The sequence below is a fragment of the Fukomys damarensis genome, unplaced genomic scaffold (assembly GCF_012274545.1).
Source record: "Fukomys damarensis isolate Sample0158 unplaced genomic scaffold, DMR_v1.0_HiC HiC_scaffold_16, whole genome shotgun sequence".
NCBI classification, from domain to species: Eukaryota; Metazoa; Chordata; class Mammalia; order Rodentia; family Bathyergidae; genus Fukomys; species Fukomys damarensis.
The window spans coordinates 61,752,553-61,766,356 of NW_022900928.1; the positions used below are offsets into that span (position 1 = coordinate 61,752,553).

Below are 13,804 nucleotides of genomic sequence, written 5' to 3' on the forward strand. Positions count from 1 at the left end.
AAAAAAAAAAAAAAAAAAAAAAGCAGGGGAAAGCAATGCCAGACTTTTCAAGGTACTCAGTGGAGCCTCTGGGCTTGTCCAAGAGCATATAGTACATTTCTTGCTACCTCCTGCAGCCCTGCAAAACAATCAGAGCCCTGTCTGAGTGAGTCAGAAGAGCCTCCCTCCTCTGGCTCAGGAGAAGGGGGTGGGGGACAAAAGCTTGACATGCATTATCTCGGCAGTTCCTAACCTTCCTAGGGGCTCTGAGGACTCTTGTCTCGTGGCAAATCCATCTACACACCCGGGCATGACAGCAACAGTGCTTAGTGTCTGTTAATTGGGGAAAATACCATCACAAAGGCTACGAGGAATTCTGGAATTTTTGCTGAATTTGTGTTTATTTATTATAAGGCACTAATGGACATATGATAAAGGGCTGCACATATCTAAGGCAGGCAGTGTTAATTCCATTAATTTAAAGCGCAAAGGGAGATGCATACCTTTTGCAATAATTCTTGGCCACCCTTCTCACCTTGGTCTGTGTTCTCTCATTTAATCCCAAACTCTTTATCTTATTGAGCCTTCCTAACAACCCTACTCCAAGTAGGAATGCTACCCTCATTCAACAAATGAGGAAACAAAAGCTCAGACAGGTTAATGAGCTGTTCAAGGTCACACATTAAGGAAGAAGCTGAATTGGATTACTAGCCATTGTCTCTGCGGCAAGGAAGCCTACCTCTCCACGCGATGCCCCTGGATTTAGCAGTCACTTACCATGGAATCACTCTGGCGCCCTCTGGAGGTCATTCCTCTATCCTGCCCCTTGGTGTGAGCCTGGTAAAGGTCATTTGATTTTATACTAATACCCTTTGCTTTGTTTTGCTTTGCTTTGCTTTTTCTTTTCTTTTCTTTTTTCTTTTTGCAAGGTCTTGCATCCTGAGAACATTCTGAAGTAATGTATAGCTGGATATTATAAAAATCTGCCCAATAATGGGAACATGAGCAGAGCCTCTCAGCCCACTCCCTCAGTCTAAATGCAAGGGGAGGAGAAAGGGGAGGAGGTGACGGCCCCCGCCACCCCCGCCACCCTCACTCTGGTCCCACAGCTGTCTGTCTGTGTCAAATGTTCTGAGCAGAGGTGGGGGCTTCAGCTCCCCACACGAAGTTCAAAGCTGTCAGCACCTTCCCCACAATACTCTGGGTGCTGAGGAGCAGGTGATAATTGCAGCCCTGTCACCTCATCACCCTTGAGCTGACTGCGGGTTTTTTTTTTTTTTTCCTAAAAACAAATGTTGTGCTGCCTGGAAATCGAAGTTGGAGTTTCAGTTGAGGAAATACATGCATGCGGGCTGCTGCTTGTTTTCCGTGAAGGATCATCAGAAAGTGAGGGCCAGGAAACATCGTGGTGAGCTCTCACAAGTGCCCCTTATGGAGAAGGGTGGTGCCCAGCCTCGGGGGTGCACCTGTCTTAGCATGGGCCTTCACTTCCCAGAGGAGCTCAGCTGTTGCACCAGTCTGAGGAGAGGTGGGTGGGTGTTGCAGACCTGGCCCTGTGTCCCTTGGAGAAAAGGCACCTGCTGTGGCACTTCGCATCTTGACAGATATCTTTCTCTCGCTCTGCCCACCATGCCTACCAGGGGACTCTCTTCTCCAATTTCAGTGCAGCCCAGCTCTTCGGACTTTTGATGTAAAAGGATTCTAGTCCTTCACTCTCACAGTCTCTGTCCTTAGGACACACTGCCATGTATCTGTGACTACTGGATGTTAAAAAGCAGCAAAAAAGCTGAAATATTCTAGGAATACATGCTCAGATTTTCACATTCAGATTCACACACCCTGACACACACCAAAACAACTCCCTACAAGAGCAGATAGAGTTCCACCTGGTAATAGCTGATGTTGATCATCTTAGTATGTGCCAGGCCTGTGCCAATTATTTGCAAACATTATCATATTCAGTGTTACATGATGTATCATATTCACTTTACAGAGAAGAAAACTAAGGTTTAGAGGTGTTAGAAGTCTTCCCAAGTCTCCTGATGAATAAAGTATTGAGAAAGCTCTGAACCCTGCGTCTGTATCCTCCAAAGTTTCACGCCATAGCCAATCCTCCATATTATCTATCTCACCCAAAGTCACTTAACGGAATTTTATGTAAACTGCACACACACTGCAATATAACTCTGCCTAGAGCCACACACAGTGACACCTATACAAGTGTGCTTACATAGGGGACCGAGTGAGACCCTGTGCACTGTCTCATTGACAAAATGTGCATTTAAAAATTGTTCACAGAAATGTGGTCCTCTCCAAGTCTATCTGACTTAGTCAACTGTATTCATGACTACTCTTCATTGCAGGAACTATCATTGCGGAAAGTCATGATTGTATTATAATATGTACGCGGTTTGCCTCAGCAAGAGGAGCTTTCTGAGAAAGGGGTGGGGAGCATCTATTTGGAAGCTAATTCTGCTTCATTAGGGTGGACTGCTTGGAAGAGGAACGGAAAGGAACTTTTGAGAAAGAATACCCAGGCCATCTCAAAATTCATGCTATTCATGGAGAAAAGGGCTGGGCATGGTCTGACACGTACCTTAGTCTCTATGAAGGCAGATTAGCTTCATCAGCAGAGGAAAAACAGCCTGATCCCACAACCTGATGAGCTCAGGGAAGATGGTACTGGAGGGATGACTTTCAGAAGTGAAATTCTGACAATGCAATTGCAAATGACTCTGATTTGGAAGAAGATGGCAGACACAGGATGAATACAAAGGAGTGACACAGACCTTTAAGTAGAATGTTGGGAAGATTGAAGTTTGGAATGACCCAAAGACAACACCACAAAAGGCCTTTTTGGGTACAGTCAGAGTGATGAGCACAGACTGTTTTGTCCAGCTATTTCTGGGTAATGTTCTTAACCTCTCTGAACCTCTGTTTTCTTGTTCATACAATGGAAATAATAATTCTCATACCACATGCTTGGTGTGAGGATTATACGGGATGATGCATTAAAACCACAACAAAACCTAAAGCCTCCAGACACCTACCACAGAGGAATGGTTTCAAAAATACCAACTGCAAGTTCCCCTTCTCTCCTCCTAACATGAATAGTTTAAAGCAGACTCTTCAGTTCCTCATTTTGTTTCCATCTTTCTGTCAAGGAGAAGGATCCTCAGATTAGAAAACATAGAAGAGACAACGATAAAGAGAATTCGGGAGTCAGGTAGTACAGGGAATGTTGAAATGAAGTCAAGCCTCCCAACCAAGAAGAATCTGACAAATGAGCGAAGAGATGACACACAGAATCAAGCTCTGCTTTGGGAGTCCTGCAATAGTCACTTCAAACATGGAAAGAGAAGAGAGATGTGCCAGGCACATGGTAAATATGCAATTAAAATCTGGTGAAATGTTAATGAAAGGGGCAAGAAACAGACACATGCCCCGACTCTCCGAAAGGAAATAAAACATATGTGCTTGGGATTCATCCCAGGTGAAATGCCAAGACTGCTTATTAAACTGTGGCTTTCAAATGTTCAATAAGAGATGTCATGATCCCCAGGAGCTGGCGTGGTCCATCAAAGATGCTACCTGCCTGACACACCTCATTTCCTTTTCTAATACACTTCTTGGGTGAAGAGTTGAAACATTGTATTTTAGGGCTCATTATCCCAAATGGAGAAATGTGCAGTCAGGGGCTTTGTGACTGGCAGAGTGTCCGTATCCAAAGAGAGAAGGTCCAAAAGATCAAGCTGAGTGGGGCTGAGGGTCCTGGAGTCCTGAGACAGGTCTTTTTGACAGGGGAAATAATTACTGATCAGCTAAGAGGAACAAGCAGGGGCAGTTCGTGTGGCAATGGACAGAGCTGGGACCCAGCTATATCTGGACAACTGACTCTGAGGTTAGAAAAATCACCTTTTCTCTCACATCTGTTCTTCTCCAGACTCCACAGTCACCTGGGCCAGAAGCTTGTCAGTCTCACACATTCTCTAAATCCATCTAATCTGGAATTCACTGGGGTTTTTGCCTCTTAAATATTTATCAGATATTTCTTCTACTTTCATTCCCACTGTCCTGCTTAAACTTAGACCCTCGTCTTACCAAGTAATAATGATCAGCAGTTGGGAATCTTAGTGTATGCTGCTAACTATGTGATCCTGGGCATATTATTTAACTTCAGTCTCTAACAATACTCACCTCAGGGGCTGATACAACATTTATGAGACAAGGCTTGTAAAGTGTGTAGCATTATGTTCATCATGGTAAAGTATTCAGCAGACATTAGTTACTATTTCTGGACGGCTCTGATAACCTCTCAGCTGGTCTGTATATATTCACCCCCACCATTATCCATCCCTCATTAGAGGGCAGATCAAACACACAGCCCATCAGTGATTCCCCCCAGAGTAAGTGCCACCGCAGTACATGCACACACATGCATGCAAACACAAGTGCACACACATACATATAATACAAGCACATGCACATGCCACACACAGGTGACAACCTGAACACTCAGCATTGTCCCAAGATAAAGACACAGCTCTATCACCTGGTATACAGAGCATTCCTAACTTTTCTAAACTGCAGCCATAACTGCTGGCTGTTTCTATAACACGGAAGCTGTTTGCAACTTCTCAGCTTTGAGACAAATTTTCTGCTCTTCCACTCTTGCAACTCATGCATAAAATTCCAGGCCAATGCCATCTCCTTGGTAAATCCTGCAGGTCCTTTTGAGGTGCATGTACTTCACTCCTACAGTCGACATCTTGGAGCCTCAGTGGCCTAACTTGCAAAATGGTGCTCAAGATACCAACTCCTACGTGTCATTATAAGGATTGAGAAAAAAGATGTACCACATCTAGGAGATTGGGAATTGAATCAGAATGCTGAGAAGAGGACAGCCCCTCTCATATGAGGGATGATGGGCAGAACTGGACTTGTTTACAAGAAGGGTAGAGAGTAGGCACTTAGCTGTGAACCCAGCAGACAGAAGCCAGGCTCTATTCATTTTGAGACTCCCAAGCAAGTAGCACAGCACTTGATTCATGAAAGATAATAAGTGCTTGCTAAATTGAAGTCTGAAATAACTTTCTCAGGTGGCTTCTCCTCACAGTGAACTTGGGGTGGGATTTGGCTGAGTCATATCAACCCCACACATCTTTTCTTCCAAAGTGGGAAACCACTTTCTCCATCTCAGTGACTTTCCTACATTCTGGCATGACACTGCCCTTAGCTCTGGCTCATGAAGGAAGATGAGCCTGGGACTCTGAGGCAAGGTGCTTCCCATAAGTGCCCCAGCCTGTCACCAGCTGTATCTGGTTTTAGTCAAGGTTTACCCTATGTGCTTACATTCTGTGTCCCAGGGACCCAGGTAGCTGTGTGCACAATGAGAGACACGTGCTCCTTGCTTGTGTTGAGAGAAGGGGCACACAGAAAGCCTGAGCCATCCTGAACAGACCAATCTGGCCCCTGTAGGACAATCCAGAGCTATCTTTGTACCAGGGCTTCTATTGCCCCCAAAGCAAACAGCCCTCTTCACTTTCTTAGGAGCTTTGAAAAATAGTTTGGATGGAGCTGCAACAAGGAGTTAGCCTCCAAGAGTTCCTGAAGTTGTTTTCATGGATCAAACAAACCCCTCGTTTACTCATTGCCCATCTCACATTTAGCTCAGTGCATACCTTGCCTGCACCCCTTACTGAGTAAGCAGGGCACCGCCCTTCTCTGGCATCCCAGGCATCTCCTTCCTTGACAGAACTCTTCAGCTTCCCACAGTTTTCAGACAGCAGTGCAGAAAAATGTAACATAGGCAGAGCTTAGAAGGGAGATGCTTAATTACAATCACCCAGGCTCAGGCTCAGACCTAAGCCCGAGTGACTTTCCATCTTGGGCTAGGTGGCCCGTGGTCAGGCCCCCTCCCTGAGGGTAGGAAGACAATTGGACCTATTTTTAAGAGTCCTAATATTGATACCATCCAGATTAGGAGCTCAGCAGGTCTTAATAATGGCCATCATACACACCTTCCCCTCACTTGTTGTCTGGTCTTATGTCTTTATTATCTTTTGGGTTCTACAAAACTTCACGAGATAGGCGTTATTACTTCCATTTTATAGATGAGGAAGGCAAAACTCAGAAGATCTGTGTAGCATATTCACAGTGCCACACCGAGAGTGGATGTCTTTCATTTCAGGGTGATGACCAGGTACTGTTTTAAATTAGAAAGAGGATATAGGTCATACTTCATCCAAATGATATCAAGTAAAACCATCCATGCTGCAGACTGAGAGAGGAGCGGGGAGCCAGGGGCCCCTCCAGCGCAGCAATGGAGATAAGTGCTACTCAGTGCGGGATGGCCAGAAGGCCAAGTCCTGTTTCCAGAAAACTACCATGTCCATTGCAGTAGCAGGCTGGACCCAAGAGAGCCAAGGCAGCTTCAGAAAGATATGTGGCAACCAGAGCCAGGAAGTTCATCCTGGGTCCTTGACTAGGGAAACAGCTAGGCAGCAGGCTTTGCCAGAGCCTCGCGGTCCCTCTGAACCTGGTAATGAGAGAGCCAGCTGATCTAACATCTGATTCAAGAGGAATCAACCAGGACCACTGTTGGCCAAGATGCCCACAAAGCTTTAGGTCATATAGGAATACAGATTATTTTTTCTTTTTATTGAGTTTATTGGTACATTTTAGGTATACAGTATAGTTACATTCATCATTGGGATCTTGTACCTTTACATGACAGGTCTTGGTTCTCATTTTTTCCCCTTGTCCCTGCCCTCCCTTCACTCCCTCCTCCCCTCCCCATTTATAAACACTTTATTTCCATTTTTTCATTTTCTCATATTTTTTTCTTTTCCCTTATTCCCTTTCCCCTACTCTTCCCACTTTCCCTACACCTTTAGCCCTTCCTATTTCACATTGCTAATTATCCTGTTTGGATCTTAAGTACTATTTTAGTTATTCATACCAGAGAAACTATTTGGTATTTACACATGTGTGACTTATTTATTTCACTTAGGAGTATATCCCCAAAATGTATCCATTTTCCTAGGAATGAATCTAATTTCTTGCTCTTTATAGCTGAGTAGTATTCCATTTTATAGAAAAACATCTTTATACAGTTTCCAACTGATGGACAAATGGGCTATTTCCAAGTTTTAGCTATTATAAGGAATACAGATTTGATTAAGTAGCTTCTGAAGTACACCGTTTTCCTTCTTTGTCTTACAGTTTTTCTTTCAAAACATGATGATCAGCATGGACCAACTCAGATGTAAATGTTTGTCCCTCTATGTAAGCAGAGTTAGAGGGATCAGAGTACCCCCAAGAAGCCAGAAGACACCATGAAAACCCAGCTAGGGGTGTGCTCAGCCAACACACCCTGAATGCCTACTGGATGCCACATCATGTGGCCAGTCCTGAGAGAAGCCACAAAGACAAAGGGGCCTCTGCTCTCATGGAGCTGATGTTCTAGTGGAAGGGAATAAATAAGACCCAGCTAGGAAGTGCTATGGAGTAAATCCAGAGAGAGAATGTCATGGTGGCTCCACTAAAGAGGTGACAGAGGGAATCCTTGAGCTGCACAAAGACAAAGAGTGGGCCTTGAGAAGCTCTGGAATGACCACAGGTGAGTGTTGGCACCTGATGACTATGCAGAAAGGTGGGGCAGGAGGCAGGGTAAGAGCAGAGAAACAGGCAGTCTTGGTTAGCAAGGAGCACTCTGGCTCTGGAAGACCTCGTCTCTGCAGTGCCACCAGGCTTGGTACAGAGTTCATGCTCAGTAAAGGCTTGCTGGACCCTGGGACATCAAAGTGCTTGCTGGTGGCTACCCCTGAAACCTCGCCCTAGTAGACCTGCTCCAACCTTCAGCTCTGTTTGTGCTTTATGAGGTGGCTCTCCAGTGAAGGATGGGAGCTAAAGAGAAGTCAGACCACAATGAGGGCCTCTGATTGGAGACTCTAAAACTGACTTTAGATTTTCTTCTTTGAAGAAAGAAAGAAAGAAAGATGCCTCCAAGTCCCCAAGGTTCACCTCTATGCAGAAAAACAGAAAGCCACCTATCTGACTCCCTTCCCCGACAGTGGTGTCTTTGGCATCCCAGGGTCACCCAGACAGAGGATTCTGTTGTTTTCAAGGACTGACTTAAGGGCTCTGTTTCCACTAGTCTAGCAGCAGGATGGAACTGATCCATCCAGCAGTGATCAACAAACACATACATGCCCAGGTGACTTGGGGCCAGACACTAGAACGCTGAGGGCCTGGGAAGGAATGAGAGGCAGTGTGGAGGGAAGAAAGCCACAAAGACAGAACCCAAAGTCCATCAACACTGTGGGTCCAATCTATAAACATCTGAGTCTCTTCTTCCACAGAGTCTAAGAGCTGGCTGTCAGAGCACTTTGTCAGGTGGCTGTTCCTCTACCTTGTTTCTTGCTTTTCTGCTAGTTTGGTACAGGGGTCAGAACACACAGTGAAATTTGGAGTTCTAGAAGCTTGCTGTTCCCTAAAGGATGATGAATTATTGAAGTGTTATGTGTATTAATAGCACATTCCAAATCTCGCGTGTTTACAAGGCTGCAGACCACTAGGGGTCTTACAGTTCAAGCCGCCCTAGAATTCTTTATGATGCTTTTGAAAGAACAGAATTGTACCCATTTCTCCCAAAATACTTAGTCCAGTGCAAAAGGGAAAGTAACACTCCGCTCAGGCCATTGTCAAAGCACTGAGCAAGCAGACCCAGCAAAAGAACCAGGCCAATCTAGAGGCCTGGATATCTCATAGTCTCAGAATTGTCCCATCCACAAAAAGCTTTGTGTAAGCCTCAGATAGGAGCACCTAGCATCTGTCTCCCAGGACAAAGAAGTAGGCCCAAGGCTCGCTACAAAACTCTCCGCCCTTCTTTCTGGGTGCCATTCACAGTGAACCTGTCTATGACTCTGCTCCCCATAGCTGAGCTAAAAGTTTCTCCCCTAAGACTAACTGTGTACAATTAATTCAGTAATGTAGCAAATCAACAAATATTCATTCTGCAGCACTCTTTCACTTTCTAAATCATTCTTTCTCTCCTATGCACTTGGAATACTGATTTGAACAAACTGATCATGTTATGTGTAGAGCACGTGGGATTTACAGAAACTTGCAGAGAAGCAATGAGCAAATACAGAAATAAACAATATTATTCACAAGTCTAGCATATCTAGGAGCAATAGGATTAACATTTTAGCATATTCCTTTCCAGATATCTGTCTGTATGTTTTCATATGGTGGATATCATACTGTAAACTTAATTTTATGTTGATTTTTAAATTTAATGTTGTAGCCATCTTACCCAGATAAAACTGCCGCAGTTGGCAAGTTAAAAATTCAAGGTGTTTAGTTAAAATTAAAGTTTAGAATTTCTGAGAAACAAGGGATAAATATTATATATTTAGAACATTTAAGTATGTCCCAAAGTGGGTCCAAAAATTGACTTGGTTGTTTTTTCTCTGAAATTCAAATTTAACCAGTGCTTTGTATTCTATGTCACAACCATTGGCTTCAAATTCACAGGTGGCTACATCTCTGACCTTATCATCACCATTAGTCCTCTTTCCTTATTCTGTACCAAACACACCAACCTTGAATGGATCGTGACTACACCTGCCACGAGGCCTGTCACTTGCTCCATCTTCTGCCTCAACACTCATTCCTTTGGTATTTCAGCCACTCCCTATACACTTCTTCAGGGCCCTATCAAATATCAACTTATGAAGAGGCCTCCTCTGGCTGCCCTGCTACAAACAGCACTCTCCAATGCGTTGCATTCCTCTCATCACGACTGATAATTCTCCGCATAACATTCTACATTTAATTGTTTATTATTTGGCTCCACTTTTAGGGCATAAGATCCCTAAAAGCAAGGATTGCTTCTTTCGATTTGCATTTTACTTTTGTTCTACTGCCATATCCCCACTATATGGAACAGCACCTGGAATAGGCACTCAAGAACGATTTGTTTAGTGAATGGATATTCATGTGTGTGTCTGGTGATTCATGCTACTCCATCAAGCCACTAGTTTATTTCTGAGTCATTACCATGCTGGTTTAATGATTATGTTTTCATAAGCATTTTTTATCTCACATGGCCAAGTCTCTCATTAATTTTTTTATACTTTTTCTCTTTGGTCACTTTTGACTATTTTTCCATTAAATTTAGAGGCATAAAAATGTCCAACAATTACAGAGTATTTCCTATGTGACGGGCATGCTCTAAGCAATCTTCACTTATATAATCCTCATAGCAAACCTACATGAGATGACTCTACTTATCCCCATTTTCCAGAGGAGGAAACTAGAGTATAAATAACTTCATCATGGTTATAGAGCAAGTGAATGGAGAGCTAGTATAGTATTTAGCCAGTCTCTAAAGGTGTAGGGAAAGTGGAAAGGGTAGGGGAAAGCTAATAAGGGCAAAGAAAAAATACGAGAAAATGAAAAAATGGAAATGAAGTGTTTGTAAAGGGGGAGGGGAGAAGGGGGTGAAGGGAGGGCAGGGGAAAAAAATGAGAATCAAGACCTGACATATAAAGGTACAAGATCCCAATGATGAATGTAACTGCACTGTATACCTAAAATGTACCAATAAACTCAATGAGGAAAAAAAAAATTTTTTTAAAGAAAGAGAGATAACATATGGAAAAAAAAGTACTTAGCCAGTCTAGTTGCAGAGGCTTTTCTATAATCCACCATTCTGTGCAGCCATATTTATTTTCTATTGCTGTCATAAACACAGCAGCTATAAAGCAATGTACCTTTTCTGTCTCACATGGATCAAGAATCTGTATTGCAGGTCAGGTTGATCTGCTCAGGTCTCTCAGTGTCAATCAGTGTGTCTGCAAGGTTACAATTCTCAGCTGAGGTAGGAGTCCTCTTGCAAACTCAGCCACTCCTGGCCATGTGTCCTCAGTGGTTTCCAGCATAGCCACACACTTCTGTCCTGAAACCAATAGAAACACACCTCTGTGTGACCTCTTCTGTTACCAACCAGAAGAAGAAAGCTCTCTCATTTTGAAAGGCTTACCTGTTTGCATCATGCATGCCTCTGCCACAAAAATCTCTGTATCTTAAGGCCAGCTGACTTGGGACCTTATTTACATCTGCAAAATTACTTCATATCAGTATCTAGATTCAACTGACTGAAAAAGCAGGGAAGGGGATTTTGGAGGAAATATCTTTAGTATTCTGCCTACCACCACCTTTCAATATGGGCTCTCATTATTTAGTTAATGTGAGGCCAACAGATCAAGAAACAACTGCCATCAGAAAGACAGTTTATTACACTCAGAAATCTTAAAGAGCAGAAGCATGCCATGCCATGGGGTGGGGTATGCGAGGAAGCCCCAGAGCTGGTCAGGAAAGCAAAGAGAGAGAGAGAAGATCTAAGAACAAGAGCTCTGATCATGTTTCCATGAGAGGGAATAGGCAGGCAGGATGAGCAGGTTTAGGATTGGACAGTTTGAATAATTTTGGCAGGTCCCAGAGCTTGAGAGCTGTCTTAAATTGTCAGGTGCCCGGCCCTGGGTAACCAAGACAGGTGGATTGTGGCCCCAAGTGTGAGGGGCCAAGGATTGGAGTGACCTCTTGTTATGGTTCTGATCAAGAATAGCCTCTAAAGTCATCATGGAATCATAGGCAGGAATTTCGGAGGATGTTCATTCCTAGAGGTATTCTAACTGCCTTGCTGTTAGGAGGCAGGACCTGGTGGGGCATTTCCAGAAGGAAGTGTCTCCCTCCCCTTCTCTCTCTGCTTCCTGACCACCGCAGTGTAAACAGCTTCTCCTCCACCCTACCCCGCTGCCATGCTGTTTTCTGCCTTGGAACCAGCTGACTATGGATTGTAACCATGAGCCAAAATAAACCTCTCTTCCTGTAAGTTGGAGGTGTCAGGCATTTGTCTTAGAAATAATGAAAGTGACTAAGACAGCTCTGGAGTGGTTGGTGTGTGCTGTACAAGTGCCTCTCAGCCAGGCATTTATGACCCATAAGAGTCAGCCAGCCCTCGATGAGGAAGTCCCTCTAGGGTCATCAAGGCCTTAGATGTAAAGAATCCAAATACCCAAAACAAAAGACATGAATGCACAACAGCTACCTCACTGGGTCAGTTTCCCACTCATTTCTCTCACCCCCAAAGAGACAACTATTGTAGATGCTATTGACTGATACTGTTTTAAATTTGCACAGCAATATAGGAAGAATTAACCCCTTCATAAAAGCCCTTCCATGAGCACAATATAGCTTTTCATTTTTTCAGGCCTTCTTTTATGATCCTTAGTAGCTCTATCAGTCAGTGCTCACAAACAGATTTAATATAAGATACACACACACACACACACACACACACACAGATTTACAAAGTAAGCTTACAATGATTGCCTGCCTGCCTGCCTGCAGAGTCAGGTGCGGAAGAGTGCAAAAGGGTTGTTTGCATGCTGGAGATACAAAAACTCCAGTCAAACGTCAAAGTCCCAGAGCTCACTGTAGAGTACCGTGCAAAGCCAGAGAATCTGCACTGCAACACTGGACAGTATGCGCTGGAAGCCCAGAGATGGACATCCAAGGGGATGACAAAGACTGGAGCTCCTCCAAAGAAAGAGAAGTAAGCCTTTCTTCTTTTGCTTTTTTATTCTGTCAGGCTACAAGCCTATTGGTTGGCGCCACTCACAGCCAGGTTGGATCTTCCAGCTTCAATAAATCCATCCAGTCACATCCATAACTGTGCTAGACCAACCAGATGTTCCAAGTTGACACAATAGTAGTTTTGCACTTTATATAAATTCTCAGTTTTGTTATAGTTGTTCCAGATACTGTATAAATTATATGGCTATAATAAATAGGTTTTCTCCTCATATTTTCTAATATATTTTATTATATTTTAGGCTGTATTTTACTATACAACATTTTCTATTATATTTTATTATATATACAAACTTTTTCTTTCTTTACAGCTTTATTGAGATATCATACATACAAAAAAACTACACATATTTAGGGTGAGAATTCTATAGGCTTGACATGAGACCAAAACTATAAAACCATCATCACAGTAACATTACTGTATTTATTACTCTAAAGTTTCATCAGGCTCCATAGAAGTCCTTTCCTTCCAAACCTACCCCATCCAAAAGCAACAACTGTTTGCTTTCTATCATACAGATTTTTGTATTATTTTTACTTTAGTTACAAACTGTCATACCATTTTTCATAGATGTTCAATTTATTTCAAGTTTTCTAGTATATAAGAATAACAACATATAATTCTAAATATATTATTTCCTCTTGTTTGTGTTTATATTATGTCAACCTAAACAGCAAACAGAGAGTGGTTCTAAAAAGATTAAATTTATGCAAGAATGGATGTTGCAGTGGGAAGAGATGAGAGTGTATTCGAGGAGGTCAAGGCAGGGGAAGTGTTTAAAGACAAAATGGGAGGATTACATAATTTGTTTCAAAGCAATAATCCTTGGTTGCAAGGGTCAATAACAAGGGTGGCCTCAGGCAAAGAGTGCACAGAGGCTGCTATATAGATATCCTTGAAGAAGTGGTGTTTGTTTGTTTTGTGGTTTTTTTTGCAAGGCTGAGTTTGTCTTTGGGCAAGCTTGTGGTTCTGGCAGAGCCTTTAATTTGTGTTATCAGGAATGTGTGCATGAGATCCCCTCCTTCATAACCCCCTGGCTTAATCTGATATTTTTTATTAGAGCTTAGCACGAGTGGCTCCATTTTGATTCTGACATTCTCAGTCATCAAATCTTTCTTTTTTTTTTGGTACTGGGGATCAAACTTGGGTCCTTGTACTTGC

At 43.1% G+C, this 13,804-nt stretch overlaps 1 long non-coding RNA gene across 1 annotated transcript; it reads right to left on the reverse strand.

Annotated features, from left to right (window-relative positions):
• Window positions 1–6,017: 6,017 nt before the first annotated feature.
• Window positions 6,018–11,098, reverse strand: LOC117286336. Its single transcript, XR_004517466.1, has 3 exons — window positions 11,030–11,098; window positions 10,761–10,945; window positions 6,018–6,184 (listed from the first exon to the last, which is right to left on the reverse strand). It is a non-coding gene; the product is annotated as an uncharacterized LOC117286336 (long non-coding RNA).
• Between the last annotated feature and the right edge of the window lie 2,706 nt (window positions 11,099–13,804).